The sequence below is a fragment of the Podarcis erhardii genome (assembly GCF_964252035.2).
Source record: "Podarcis erhardii genome assembly, chromosome: 5".
Lineage (NCBI taxonomy): Eukaryota > Metazoa > Chordata > Lepidosauria > Squamata > Lacertidae > Podarcis > Podarcis erhardii.
In genome coordinates this window covers 38,790,933-38,805,241 of record NC_138509.1, presented here as the reverse complement: position 1 = coordinate 38,805,241, position 14,309 = coordinate 38,790,933, and the positions used below count along the sequence as shown (strand labels likewise).

The 14,309-nt window shown below is 38.9% G+C and overlaps 1 pseudogene across 3 annotated transcripts in view; it reads right to left on the bottom strand.

Annotated features, from left to right (window-relative positions):
* Nucleotides 1–14,309, bottom strand: part of LOC309342605 (heparan sulfate glucosamine 3-O-sulfotransferase 1 pseudogene) — an 80,856-nt pseudogene that overhangs the window by 15,291 nt on the left and 51,256 nt on the right. Inside the window, exon 3 of one of the 3 annotated variants that reach the window (XR_014161678.1) lies at nucleotides 11,533–11,708. The exons of the other annotated variants lie outside the window; for them this stretch is intronic. The product of XR_014161678.1 is annotated as a heparan sulfate glucosamine 3-O-sulfotransferase 1 pseudogene (transcript). The remainder of the gene's footprint in view (nucleotides 1–11,532; nucleotides 11,709–14,309) is intronic. 3 annotated transcript variants of the gene reach the window in all.

Below are 14,309 nucleotides of genomic sequence, written 5' to 3'. Positions count from 1 at the left end.
GATGGATGCCTCACTTCTTTCTCAAATCAGATCCATGGACTATTGGCAAACCTTTACATTTGTGCTCCATGGAATTGCTGTAGAATAACATTTGGCTCCTAAACTAGACTTGATGCCTCCACAGAGGCTTTTCTGATTGGATTTTTCTCTGAACAGAGCTCTTGCCTATCAGTCAACTGTCAGCTTTAACTGACTAAGATTAAGTAGTTGCTGATATGTACCACAGAGAGTGCAAGGAAATGGACAAGAGAATACACAGGACTTTATTTCAGAAGTCTGAAATCAATATTTCTAAAACTGTGTTGCATCCCTGAAATCTTTCGACTGCATGAAACAAGAAGGGTTAATGAAAGTACTGAGCAAAAAACAAAAAAATCACACACCAAACACCTCAGGATCTTAGTGTACTTTTAAGTACTTTGTGCTAAAATGCATAATGAATCTTAAATATAATTAGGCTTTTTGGTTGTTGTTGTTTTTTTATAAAGAAAAGTCTATATTCCAATCACAGTATAAGAACATATTTATGCCAAGTGTCTGATGTACTGAAAATAAAAAGTATCACATTGAATAAACAGTTTTCAGTATATCTTTAATAGTAATTTTAGAAAACTCTAGGTCTTTCTAGCTTGAAGGCTGGCAGGCACATCCAATATGGAAGTATTTGCACTGAGCATAATTAGCCCTCAAATCAACAGTTGCCAGGGGGGAGCACCAACATCAAGATTCAGTTCAGATACCAATATTGCACTTTGGGAAGCAGCTCGTATCATCCTGAGGTGCTTCATAGTCTTCCTGGTTTGACTCAGGGTCCAGATCCCACTCTGCCTCAGGAAGAACCAACTTTTACCATCTCTATTGTTGAAGCCTCTTTTGCAGGATAGGAAAACTACTGAGAAATTTCAACACACCACTTGCGCTAACCGCAAGTTTGATTCATGTGCTGTAGTTGTACAGTCTTGGGTTCCTGTTTATGTACTTCCTCTCAACTGTCTTCCTTTGTACTTTCACAAGCCTCTGCTATGCCTGCACCAGCTGAAACCTTTACTGCGCCAAGATCATTATGTGATTTATTCTATGCCAAACTTTTTCAATTCAACAGTCCCTTTTACCTGGGGCCTTTGTCCTATGGCTACTATCTATAGTATATTTGTGACATATTAAACCATTAGTTTCCTGCAAGCTGTTTCCTGTAACGCAAGCAGACGGCATGCCTTCAGATCCACTGCCAATTCAAAGCAATGCTAGAATATACTCTGCCTCTTGCTCCCACTACTGTTCATGCCAGCTTCAGAAAGAAGCTGAGTATTGCTCCTCTTGCCTACATCAGTGTTTGAGTTTGAGAGAATTCAGAACACACAGTGCTGCTGATGCTAATACTTCTGCTAATGCCATTACCAGACCCACCAGTCATTTGTCTAAACCTATCAGTAGGGTTGGGGGCTAGGGCACCCCATGGGTTGCCAGGTGCATGTGGCTCTCATGAATAAGAGGGTGTGTGTGTGTGTGTGTGTGTGTTGCTTAAAAGGGGCTTAAATTAACAATTTCATTCTGGCAGAGTCAGAGAAAGGCACGCACACAACTGGGGGCTGGGCCTGAGTGCATGAGAGAAACAAGCAGAGTGAAAAATAAGATAAAATAGCTCAGTTTAATTGAAAAAGATTCACATGCGAAGTCCCAGATCTAGAGTGGGGCAAGGATAAAAACTCTACTAAAAAGGAAAATACAGGAAGAACAAACTGAACATCACACATGAATACCAGCCCTAAAACTGAAAGTAGGAGAAAAGAGGAATAAGACTGCACAATAATAAAAAAATTGTGCAGAAGTACTGGAACAGAAAAAACCAGAATGAAAATAAAGGTGTTAGATGTAATGCGTTATTTCTGGTAGACTGAAAATGATTCAGAAGTATAGTCAGTAGGAAGAGGGATACCACCTAATTCAGCAGAACTCTTCTATGTCTGCTCAGGAGAGAAAACTTGCTAAAGAACAATGAGCATTTGAGACAAATACACATATGTTTCTCTCAACTTCTCTCTCATGAAGCATTGTGATTGGACAGCCCTGTTAAATTCTAAACCTCTCAGTCAGAATGGCCTATCCCTCCTTCCCTCTCTGCCTACACTTTCCCACTCAATGAAGGGCATTTCTTGTAAACTTGGTTTCCTTTGTCACAAAAAAATGATAGCAATGGGTAGGTGGGTGGGTTGCAACCAAGTCATCAGAATAGAACAAAGCTTTTGGGATTCCCCACTTCAACTTATGGGACCTTGTAGAAACCCTGTCTCACCTGGGACAAGCCCTGAAATGCTATGGGACACCCTGGTTCAGAAGCCACAGCTTAAAAAAACCAAAAAACAAGCACTCTAGAACAGAGGCAGATGAACTTCAAGCTTGAGAGATCCATTTTGCTAGACCCCAAGATCCACCAGCTGGAGACAAAATAGTGGCTTAGGACAAGGGGCAGACATCCACTTAGAATTAAGGAATCTTAGCACAGGATTTCGTATTGGTACTGAGGTCACAATCCTTTCACTCAAAATGCATTCTTGATCCTGCCCCTCACCACACCCAAAAAACCCCAAGCCATGTGTTCCAGCAATTTAATTTGGAAAAAGGTTATTTACATTTTTAAAAAACTGAGAATCAGAAATCCTTGGTGCTCTTCTGCATATCATCCAAAGATCAACTACATTGGTGTTCTGCCCACTTCAGATTTAAATTGTAATTAAGGGCTTGCATGTAGCAATGACACCTGTATTATTTACGGGAGTTTTCTCTCACTTTACAACACTGTCAGCTGAACTACTTTCAGTGCTGAATTTCAGTTCAATCTGAATTAATATGGTGGAATTTTAAAACTATTCAGAAATTGAGTTTATAAAATGATAAAAAGGCCTCTAGCTGCATGAAATCCATGGGGTGCAATATAATTAGAGCTTGGAAAAGTTATAGCTGTGACAAATAATTCTGCTGACACTGATACATCTTAACATTGAGGTAGGAGAATCTAGAGTGAAATTGGGAGCTGGACAAAGCAGCAGTAATACTTTAGTAACTTTCCACACCTGTGTAGTTGCTTTTCTTGTTGCTAAAATCATATTGGTAGAAACCAACCTAAGAATCAATACATTCCAGTAACATTTTACTACAATGTTTCTGCAGATTAGCACTGGACCACATTAGGATTGTTGATGTTCAAACTCTTAGATGTTAACTAAAGTTTTGGGGAAAGGGAAGAAAAGCACTCTTGTAGACACGTTGGGTTGCAATCCCACTCTGTTACAATAATGCAAGTATATACAAATAATACAATAATGCACGCTAATCTCAAGAACCAATAGGAGGAAATTCACATTCATCATATTTAAAATAGCGAACATTACTTTGAATGTGCCTAGAAACTTAATGGCATGTATCCACTTAGGGAATGCTTCTCTAAATGGATGTAGTAAATAAATAGTTACAAAAAGTATAATTTGATGTAGTTATCAGTAGAAAGGAGCAGCACTGATAATCACATGTAAATCAAATATGTACTATCATGGAAGAAACATGTATGCGAATGTACTTAGACATTCTGGACCTGAGACAATTCCTTTCTCTCCTCTACCCATAGTGTCTCTTTGTTCCCCTATCAGTACTTTCTCCTTTTCCGTCTCCTTCCCTGCCTGCATCTGGTCCCTGAGATCCATTGCCATAAATTTTTTTGGTCTTTTTTCTTAATGCACCATTTATTTATTTTTGTTTGGAAGGAAGATGTCTTGTACCAACTCAGACAAAGGTCCATCTAGCTAACTATTGTCTACACTGTAGGACTGCCCTCCTGTGGAGAACTATTTATCTACAGTGACTTGACATGCAGAAAAGGCTCCTTTCACCCTGCGACTACAAACCAACATTTTGGGTATGTGTTTAAGGAGTTCTAGGATGCAAAGGGCTTTACAATTTTTTAAATCTCAATTCATCCTCACAAATGGGCATTTAAAAGGGTACAAGTCTCCATTATAGAAAGGCCTTGGTTTTTCATTGACATTATATAAAAAGGATAGCTGAAAGTTTATCTGCCATGCCTCTCCTATGAAGCAAGGGTAAGTCATGAAAAATAGGAATTTTCTGCCCGATTGCCTAGAAAGTCTTCAATGTGACATTTCAGTTAAGGAGACAGATTAGTGCTCCTAAAAACTATGGACACAGAAATGTCACAACAGTCATTATCCATTTGTATGTAACTATTCTATTTGTATTTAGACGTTTGATCTCCTTGAAGATATATGGGTCAGTGGTCTCTTTTTGGAGTTTAGACAGTTGACCTTAGTGTAGTTTGGAACAAAGGCAGGTCTGTCCTGAGAGATTTATACTTTTAAACAAAGTGTAGATTTGGTTCTGTAGAACATCTGACTAATGATTTCAAGTGTTGTGAATTTGGAATCATTTATGTCATATCAATAGTCCTAAATATCCGATTGTCCATTTTAAAAAGTTTAAGTTACATTTTTATCACAATCATGGTTGTGGTGGCACTTTAGGGCAGAGCAGTACTTTACTTCAGCACACACAACAACAAGAAGAACAAATGGGCTGTAATTTGAAGTTTGCTCCAATTGGCAGTGGCCCTGTGACAATTTAGCCAGTTGTAATTGGAGATGCCAGGGACCGAAACTGGGACATTTGGTATGCAGAACATGCACACTTCCACTGAGCTACAGCTCTTCCTTTTCTCCTGCATTCTTTCCTCCCCTCCCCATCCATTTTACTCCCAGTTTCCCCTAGTTAGGTTCCCACAGTTGGCAATTGGTCTTGGGCAGAGGTGAAGGAAAGCCACTCCCACTTTTGTCCTTCCTTCCTGAAAATGTTCCCATGCCTTCCTGTTTTTCTAGAAACACTGCACTGGGAACCTAGTTTTCATGAGGTAACATGTCTAGCACTTGAAACTAACTTCTTTAGTCTTCGAATTCACATTTTTGCCCTGGCTATAATATGGTTAGATCATAATTTGGGGAATTAAAGACCCTTGACACCTGAGGTAAATACTTTAGGGCTCACTCAAATTCTTTCATCCGTGACATGTTCTAACTGATTTCATTTTTGTTGGTTTTTAAATTGTTGTAACCCACCCAGGGACCTCATAGTGAGAAATGGGTAACAATATTATTAAAAAATAAATGTGAACTGCTCATTTACTACATTGAAGTATGAAACCAACAATTCATGACAATTGCCAAATCTTCAAATGGCAATTCCAGGCTAGGAACCTATTTGTAAACACTAAAAAAGAACCTGTGTACATGCATGAAAAAAATGTTTAAGATTATTTCATTTCGATTAATTAGGTTGGTTACACTGAAACTTTGTCATAAAATGCCTCTGATCTCATAATTTAGGCCAGCAGACAGGAAAACAACAAATCATTTAGAGTCATTTAATTTCTTTTCTTGTGTGCAAAACATCAGGAAAAGAACAATCTTGATTGTAATCCACCTCAACTAACATGCACTCAGGGTTTTTATGTTCTGCTAAGGAAAGTGATACATGTGATATAAGACAATTTAATCTAGAAGCTGGAGGAAAGATGACAAGTGGATGAAAAGCAGCCAAGTCAAACAAAAGCACATGCCATAGATGCTCTAATACAAACTGACTACTGCCTTTCTGGAAAGAAAACACAGAAGTTAATGCTGATGCTGAAAGGCAACAGGCTGAGATCAGAAATACATTTTCATTAACAAAAATTACATGGCACCAGCTCAATCAGATACACAAGGAACATAATGCAGAGCAATGGGCTTACATTATTCATGTGAACATAGGAAACGGAAGCAATAAAGATTAATTCAGAATGTGTTACTACTTGATGTACCCCTTAACAAAGTCTTCGACAAGCCATCTGAAGGACAAAGGAGCTATTTTATCCTTGGATTATATTGACAAATTCCACCACCACACACAAATACACAACCATGTAAACCAGGAATGGAGAAAACTTTTCAGCCTGAGGGATGCATACCTTTGTGGGCAGCCTTTTAGGAGCTGTATCCCAGTGGTGGGCAGGGCCAGAGGAAAATGTGGGCAGAGCAAGAAAGGTAAATTTTACTTCCATACATCAGAATAGATTTGCACATACAATCCTTCACCCAGGCAGGCAAGAGACATATTCAGGGTCCAATACAAGGGAGGGTTCGTTGAGGGTGTGGCTTGGGGATAATGGGCGTGGCTGAGGAGGAGGTACAACTTTGGGAGAGTCTTGAGGATCAGACAGAGAAGGCTGATGTAAACGCTTGACATATAGGGATGCATACCGAAGGAGCTGGCATTAAATTCCATTATTGTAGCTGTACTGAAATAGCAGCTGGCATCCTTCATGCTAGCATCATTTTACAACTGTATGAACTAAAGCACGGTTTAATGATGATGAGGAGACAGAACATTTCTTTGCTTTTCAAGTTGTGTCACACAAACTGTTGCATTTTCAATGGTCTCTGTGTAGCTACCTGGTCATATGCACCAGTGCTTAAACAGGTAACAGTCTAACAGTAAAATAAACTTGGCACCCATGTACAACTGAGTAAACTGGAACAACCATACATTTATAAAAGAGAGCAAGTCAAAATGACTTAAAATCTCTACCTTGCCACAGGCAGCCCAATAGCAAAGAACACATAAATTGTAAGTGGCTGTGTTGGTCTATTAGGAACAAAAATAAATCCAGAATATCCCCAGTAGCATGATACCTTTACTAGGACCAAGTAAAAACCACAAACTAGTGAGCTTTCAGGTTCTCCAGAACTCTTCTTCTGACATGAAGTTCAGTAAAATGATAAGGGTGGGAGAAAAGAAAAGGCTAAGCATTGGCAGTGGACACACACAAAAATGCACCTAATTTGTCTTTTATTAATTCTTAACTTAGTGTACCACCTAAAATTAGTATCCAGCTTTGCTGATGCCATATTTCTTTTTTTCTGCCTTAGCAAAGGTCATAGCTTGTGGGTTCTGCTGAGTGCTGGAGACGGATCAAAGCACTTATTAGTGTTTATATTTTCCTTCTCCCAGTATGTCTCAGTTTAGCACCTAGCAGGATCTGATCTAATTAAGGCTGCAGTTTATGTGAACATTTGCCCGGGAGTAAGTCCCATTGAACTCAGTTAAGAACTATTTCTGAGCAGACTTGCATGGAACTGCACTGTTAAGTCTGCATAACACCTCCTGTGCTCCATTATAAGATTTAAAATAATCTGCTGACTTAGGGGCTTCAACATCATGCCTGGCTCCCCAGCCACTGTTGTTTTGCTTAACATTCCCGCTTAGCAGAAATCAATCACTTGCCTATTAGTTGGTGACATTTTAATTGGTCCTAGCTTCTGTGTTTTTTGAATAGTGTTAAGGGCACCAGTGAAGCAGTATGCAATATGAAAGATATACCCCAGAATTTCCCAGATATACCCCAGATGACTGAGCATCCTTCCCAGGTTTCACATGACTACGCTTGCTTCAAAAGCTGCATCCCAGTATCATCCAAAACATTTCAAGGGAACCTGGGGTGTACATCTGGAATGATACATCCAAGCTGCTTGGGCCATGGCCTTGTCTTATCCCAATATAATGAGTATGGCCTCACAGTGCCACACCACACTGGTTGCTAATAAATAAATAAAAAGTAAAATTAGCCTTTCTTCCCATATAATGACAATTGCAAAAGGAAGGAAGAGGCAAGAAAAGCTAAAGGCTTCAAGGGAGTTTAAATGCAAGAGCACATCTCTGTCTGAGCTTTGTTGTTTGTAGTCAAAGGTCTTTACAATATAAACAATAAAAAACAAACAATCCAATCCAAAACAAAACAAATTCCTTCCAGTAGCACCTTAAAGACCAACTAAGTCAGTTCTTGGTATGAGCTTTCGTGTGCATGCACACTTCTTCAGATACACATGCACACGAAAGCTCATACCAAGAACTGACTTAGTTGGTCTTTAAGGTGCTACTGGAAGGAATTTGTTTTGTTTTGACTATGGCAGACCAACACGGCTACCTATCTGTAACTAATCCAATCCAAGAGCAAGTTAAAAACATATTGATTTTTAGAACTGCAAATTATCTAAACTTTAATACTGTAATATAATTTGGATTATTTTTTTTTAACCCACCTTGACAGTATACTGTTTTAGGTTTATAAAAGCGAACGAAATCTGGCTGTGACATCTGTCACTCCATAGATCTTTAGGGCTGATCTGCAAATGCTCGTGCTTGGCTCTCTTTGTTGATGACCACTGGCCTTTTCACTACTATATTTCATTTTATGAGATTAATGAAAAGGGTTGCAGTGAATGATAACTTAACTATTATCATGAAGTGCCCTTGTGGTCATTCAAGAAGGTAACATGTTGTCCTTCAGTTAACAGGCCATACAGACACTTCTTTTAATCCAATGACTTCAGAACTGATTTAGTGCTGATTGATTTACCATACTATTCCTTTCAACACTTATTTTCATTCCTTTCTGGGCTAAAATTGCTTTTTTGTGCCTCTTTATCTGAACATAAAAATGTAGGGATTAAAGGCTTAGTGGTCAGCTAAATATATGTTCAAATACTGTAGTTTCCATAGGTTCTTCATATCTTTCTTGGATCAAAAGACCAGGGTTATAGCAATCATTAAACATTAAAAAGACAAATGTGAAAACTATTTTGGTAAAAACGTCTGTTTAGAAATTGATCATATTTGATCATATTATCTGACTACCTCTTACGTTTTGAGTTTTTTATTCCCTTTGTGCTTATGATCGGCAAAACTTGCTATATATTTTGTAGCCTATCTCCCTCTCCAGTAATCATTCTTTTAAAATGATGCTATGTTGATTTTTGTCATTACAAACTCTCTTTTTCGGAATTATTTATAAAATGTGAAATCTCCATGCCTCAGAAACATACATACAGGGGACAATAAATCCAAATTTGAAATTGAACTGTAAGTTATACAATAAACAGAAAGAGTTATTTCTGTTTATAACTCACCAAGAAAGCAATGAAATTGAAGAATGCAGGCTATCAGTTAATGATGGCAGCTCTTTCTGAATACAGTGTGTATATATATGGATATTTCCCAAAAATACATTTAAGAAGACAGAGCAGTTTCCTTCTCTCAAAACCTTAACTTTTGTATGTTGTGCTATTCTTTCTAATGCTGTATTATCATTGCAAGATACATTGTGGTGGTAGCATTTACATTTACTAAGTAAAACCAGTTTCATGGTTAGGTCCTGCTTGCTATTCAGAGTGTGTATGCGAAAGAGTAATTAAATTAAACAAATGCAAAACTGACTAAAGGATACATTGTCAACAATGATAATAAAAATAAAGAGGAGCTTCATAGGGGCTTGGAGTCTGCTACTGTAGCAGGTAATGTTCCAGGCATAGGAGCCAACTTCTAGAGGACAACAAAGTTCCTTCACCGCCCAAAAAAATATTTGAGGGGGCCGTCCCCCCTCATAGTTGATGGGCACTGCCATTCAAATAGTGTGTGTGTGTGTGTGTGTGTGTGTGTGTGTGTGCGCGCGCGCGCTCCATCTTGTGATCAATAAATTATGTGGGGTGGGGCTTACCTTCCCCCACCCCAATATTTTATTAAAGTTGGCACCCGTGGTTCCAGAAGCATCCAGAGTGCTATCTGGTCTGTGGTTAATGGATGAATTTTAGTTTCTAAGGACGGGTACTGGTGACCATTTTTGTTCTTGCACCTCATTGCTGATAAATGGTGAGAATGAATGGGCCTTTTTTGTAGTAGTTTCCTGTCTATAGAATGCTGTCTCCAGTGAGGCCTGCCTGGCACCAACTTTGTCATCATTTGGGCATGGGCAAAGATACTTTTGTTTTCCCAGGCATTTGGGCAGCACCAATGATTTTTTTACTTTCATGCCTATGTATTTTTAAAAAAGTTATTACTGTATTTTATTTTATTTTGCAAATTATTCTTGTAAATTGCTTCAGGACATTTGTTGGAAGAAGCAATTTATTTACAAGTTCAATAAGCTATCTGCTGTCAAGAACTGCATCAACTGAAAATTCAGGAACCATGAACTGTTTTAAGTGTAAGTACTCCCACTTTCCTCTGGCACATGCAAATGTGTGGGAGCCATAGGGCAACAGAAATCCAGCAGATTTATCTTGTTAACGAAGCAGCAGGAAATATTGCCTAAGATCTCTGAAGGGCCAGGAATGCTAGAGAGGAATGACAAAGGAACCATCAGAGTAGCCCCCTTGCTGAGATTTAACATTTAACATGAACCTAGTATCAGGATTAGCTAATATGCAAAGCATAGTGGTTTGAAACTCAATAGTAAAGACAAACTAAAAAGGGGAACAGTTTCTTGCAGAAAAGTTCGGCCCCTGTGCACCCTCTACCCTCCCCATCTTGATAATCTTTTGAGGCCATCAAATGGGGCAAAAATGTTTGACTCCTCTATATAACTACCATATTTTTTGCTCTATAAGACTCACTTTTTCCCTCCTAAAAAGTAAGGGGAAATGTGTGTGCGTCTTATGGAGCGAATGCAGGCTGCGCAGCTATCCCAGAAGCCAGAACAGCAAAAGGGATTGCTGCTTTCACTGCGCAGCGATACCTCTTGCTGTTCTGGCTTCTGAGATTCAGAATATTTTTTTTCTTGTTTTCCTCCTCCAAAACTAGGTGCGTCTTGTGGTCTGGTGCGTCTTATAGAGCGAAAAATACGGTATGTCAAGAATGGCCCACTTTTTCCACATTGTAAAACTCAGGCAGCTGGAAGAGGATATAAAAGAAAGAGTAGATGATCATACCAGCTCCTGTGAAGACCTGCTAATCCCTGGAATCAGTATGAAGCCCACAATAATATAAAAATACATAACTTACTGGGGAAGTTCAAACCTAACTTTTCTAATCCTCCATGCTTTAAGGATCAGGAATGTGCCCCAATTATCTACCTTTTTGTTTAACACTAGAATTGCAAATGAACTGATGGTTGAACCATCCTTTCCAAAAGACACTTTAAAAAGTGCTTCACTCTTTCTTTAATTTCATTACCATTTAACCTGCTTTAAAAGTTTCCAAAAATTCCTTTAGCACCCCTTTCTTTATCCCTCCTCTCAGTCCCATGCATGGTCTGATGTGGATGTGTGAGAAAGCACATATTTAGCACAGAAAACACCCTAGCCTTTATGGGCTATTAGGAACTAAGACTAGGAAGAGAAACATAACCCTGAATCTAGGTAGCCAGAAATGTAAGTGCATGAATGAAAAGACCAATGCAGGTAATTAGCTGACTCATGACTCAGTCATACTCCACGGCACCTTTCCTTCAACATCCTCCCTTCACTCTTTGCAGACACACTTCTCCTATAAACATTTGATCAACAGCCAGTGTCTTCTGGTCATTGTTCCAGTAAAACCTCCATTGCATGTCCTCTTTCAAGCATCATCCCAACTGGCTACCCAGCCTGTCCTAGGAGCATAACCAACAAGGGAAACAAGAAGGTTTAGGGTAACACTGAGCTAATGAGGTCTCACCCTTGATCATGCTCCACCAGTGAATCTCTGGGCAAGACAGATTTGTACTCCTCAGTTAGTTGGGGTGTTGTCCTCCATCATAGTGGTAGTTCTGTCCTGCCTTAGTGGGTTTAAGCTGGGCAAAAGACCACACTGGAAGTTTTCTATGAAATCCCTGCAACCACGTATTTATGCTGCTGCATTGTAAAGAGAGACAAAGCACTCAAGTTTTCAGTGAACAATATTTATATCATCACAAAAGTCAAGGCAATTTTGCTTTGAGTTTCTATTAAGATGACTTAATAATAAGACTGCTTCAGGAACCATAATTATAGGACTTTCAGAGGAATAATTATTCACATTACAGTTGCATATTATATAGCTGCTTATGGGTTTCAGAGCAAGTCTCTTTATGTGACTGAGTAGGCAGCAAGATCCATAAAGACTGTACTTAATCATTAATTACAATTCTCTGAATATTAGTTATGAGAAGACTATAGAAACGTTGATGCTATATTTAGGGGCCAAAGAAAGGAAACAAAGCAGCCTTTAGGGTGTATAAATTAGATCATGAACCATATCATAAACCCAACAGTGTATCATATACGGAATGTTTATGTGTGGTAGAGCTCCCTACAGAGGAAAAGGTTGTGACCCAGAGCAGCAATTTGCATGAATGCAAGCAAACTATTTTCCAATTCATAACTTTCTTTGTACTGTTCACTACCACAGACAAAGAGGTAAGAGAAGTCAGTTCTTAAACTAATATGCCTGTTTTGGCTGGATCAAGCATGAGCTTTCCAGAATGCTCTTCTGCAGTACTTTTCTTCTTCTTCAGGGGGTATGCAAAGGTATGCAGTGCTGGCCCTTTTTTTGTTGTTGTTAAAAAGTGTGGCACTTAACTTTAACAACTTCATGGTGAGTACTGGCACCTCTTTTTCTCTTCAGTTATGTGTAGCTGCTCACATGTAACATGTCTATAATGTTAGCCAAAATTTATCCACCAAACCTTTCACTCATTAGAATCACATTAGCAGGAGTTGTTAGGGACAATGGCTCTGTATTATTACTCCAATCTGCATATATGTACCCTAGACAGAATTCACTGTCTCTCCTCTTTGGTTCTCTAAGAGTAACTTGTTTCCTTCATCTAACAATCTAATTAAAATATGCTGTACTAGCTGCTCATCATATAATTCAAATGAACTATAGAACTTGAATAAAATGTACTGTACATTTGATGATTATAAAGTGCCTCTTTCAAAACAGTAAACAAGTAATGGGGTAATTTGCAGGGCAGCCTTGGTCATAGGTTTGTCTTCCTTGGTATGTAATTCCCCCCCCCCCATCATTAGATTATCCTACATTTTTTCTAAATGCGTTCTTGGTGAAGTTGACTATTTCAGCACTATTTTCCTAGTTTGATCCAATGACCAACAGAACAGCCAGCATTAGAAATAGAATTAGTTCTCTGAAGAGTGCATCTTGTGCCTTTTTGCCTATCAAATTAAGCAGGAACAAAGCAGGCTTGACAGATAGGGGGTTTCCAATGATGTTTAACACATATGCCCTGTGTCAACGTGAATTGTACACCTTTGCTTAAAAGGATAGTTCTCAGCAAAAATCCCAGCTGAGGCTTGATCCTGTTTCAATTGTCACCAGTTTTTTTGGCAGATAAAAGCAGATGTTTAACCGCAAGTACACCAGTTACAATAGATGCAAGGCACTGTATTTTGTACTCAGGAATCTGAATCTGAAGTACAAAATATCACGTGAGAAGAATGTTGAGAACCAGCATTTTCTAATGTGTAGTTCAAAGTGTTGTAAAGCTATATTTACTATTCAGGACCAGGCTTAATAATTAGATCAAACTGAATTTTAGAATATATTAAAATATAATAGTGTCAATGGGTTCACTGTAGAAGGCTCTTAATGGAAGAAATGGAACATTTATTCTGCGAGGGGCAAGAGACTTTGTGCTGGCCATGGTTTTCCCCACCTCCATTGCCCTACTCTCCAGCCCCAGGAACCTTGGGGGGGGGGAGTATTTCCAAAGGAAGAACTGTAAGGGGTGTGAGACATTGTCTGTTCTCATGGGGTGACTGGTTTCACCTGTGCAGCCCCCACCCCCAGTCTGAGGAACCTTCAGAACAGAGTTGCTGCCCTGTGCATTATATTGAGGTTTCAACTAGTCTGACATGATGAGTGAATAGGGAGCAGAAACAGAGATGAGGAGAAGAAAGGGCTACTTAAGAGAAATGACACCTTTAACATCTGGGGTACTTCTGCCCCAGCATGCTGCCTCCTTGCTCCCTCAGTAAGGAAAGGCAAAGAAGGGCAAAAGAGCCTCACCTCCTGTACCCTCAATCAAGTCTATCTGAGCAATAGCCTCTCCCAAGTCATTGCTTTAAGAACAACAGAAGCTGGGAAGGGAGAAGAGGAGTTTAGGATACATTTTTTAAAAAAAATAGTTGTGTATAGTTTCTCAATTTAATTCTTCTACATGGTTTTGTATGTATTGTGGTATTTCATGCATTGCGACTTGCTGTTTTTTATTGATTATAGTTTAGTAATTATTTATTGTAATTGTTAAGACTGAATTTCTGTATAGCTATTTGCTAATATTTTTATGTTTATTTTTACTGTGTACTGTTGTATTATAGAATAATAGAATTGCAGAGTTGGAAGGGACCCAACTAAAACATCAGTGACAGAAAACCATGAAACCTCTAATGCTGCCATCTGTAGGGTGGCCATATGTCCTCTTTTTCTAGGACACGTCCTCTTTTTTCATGGGT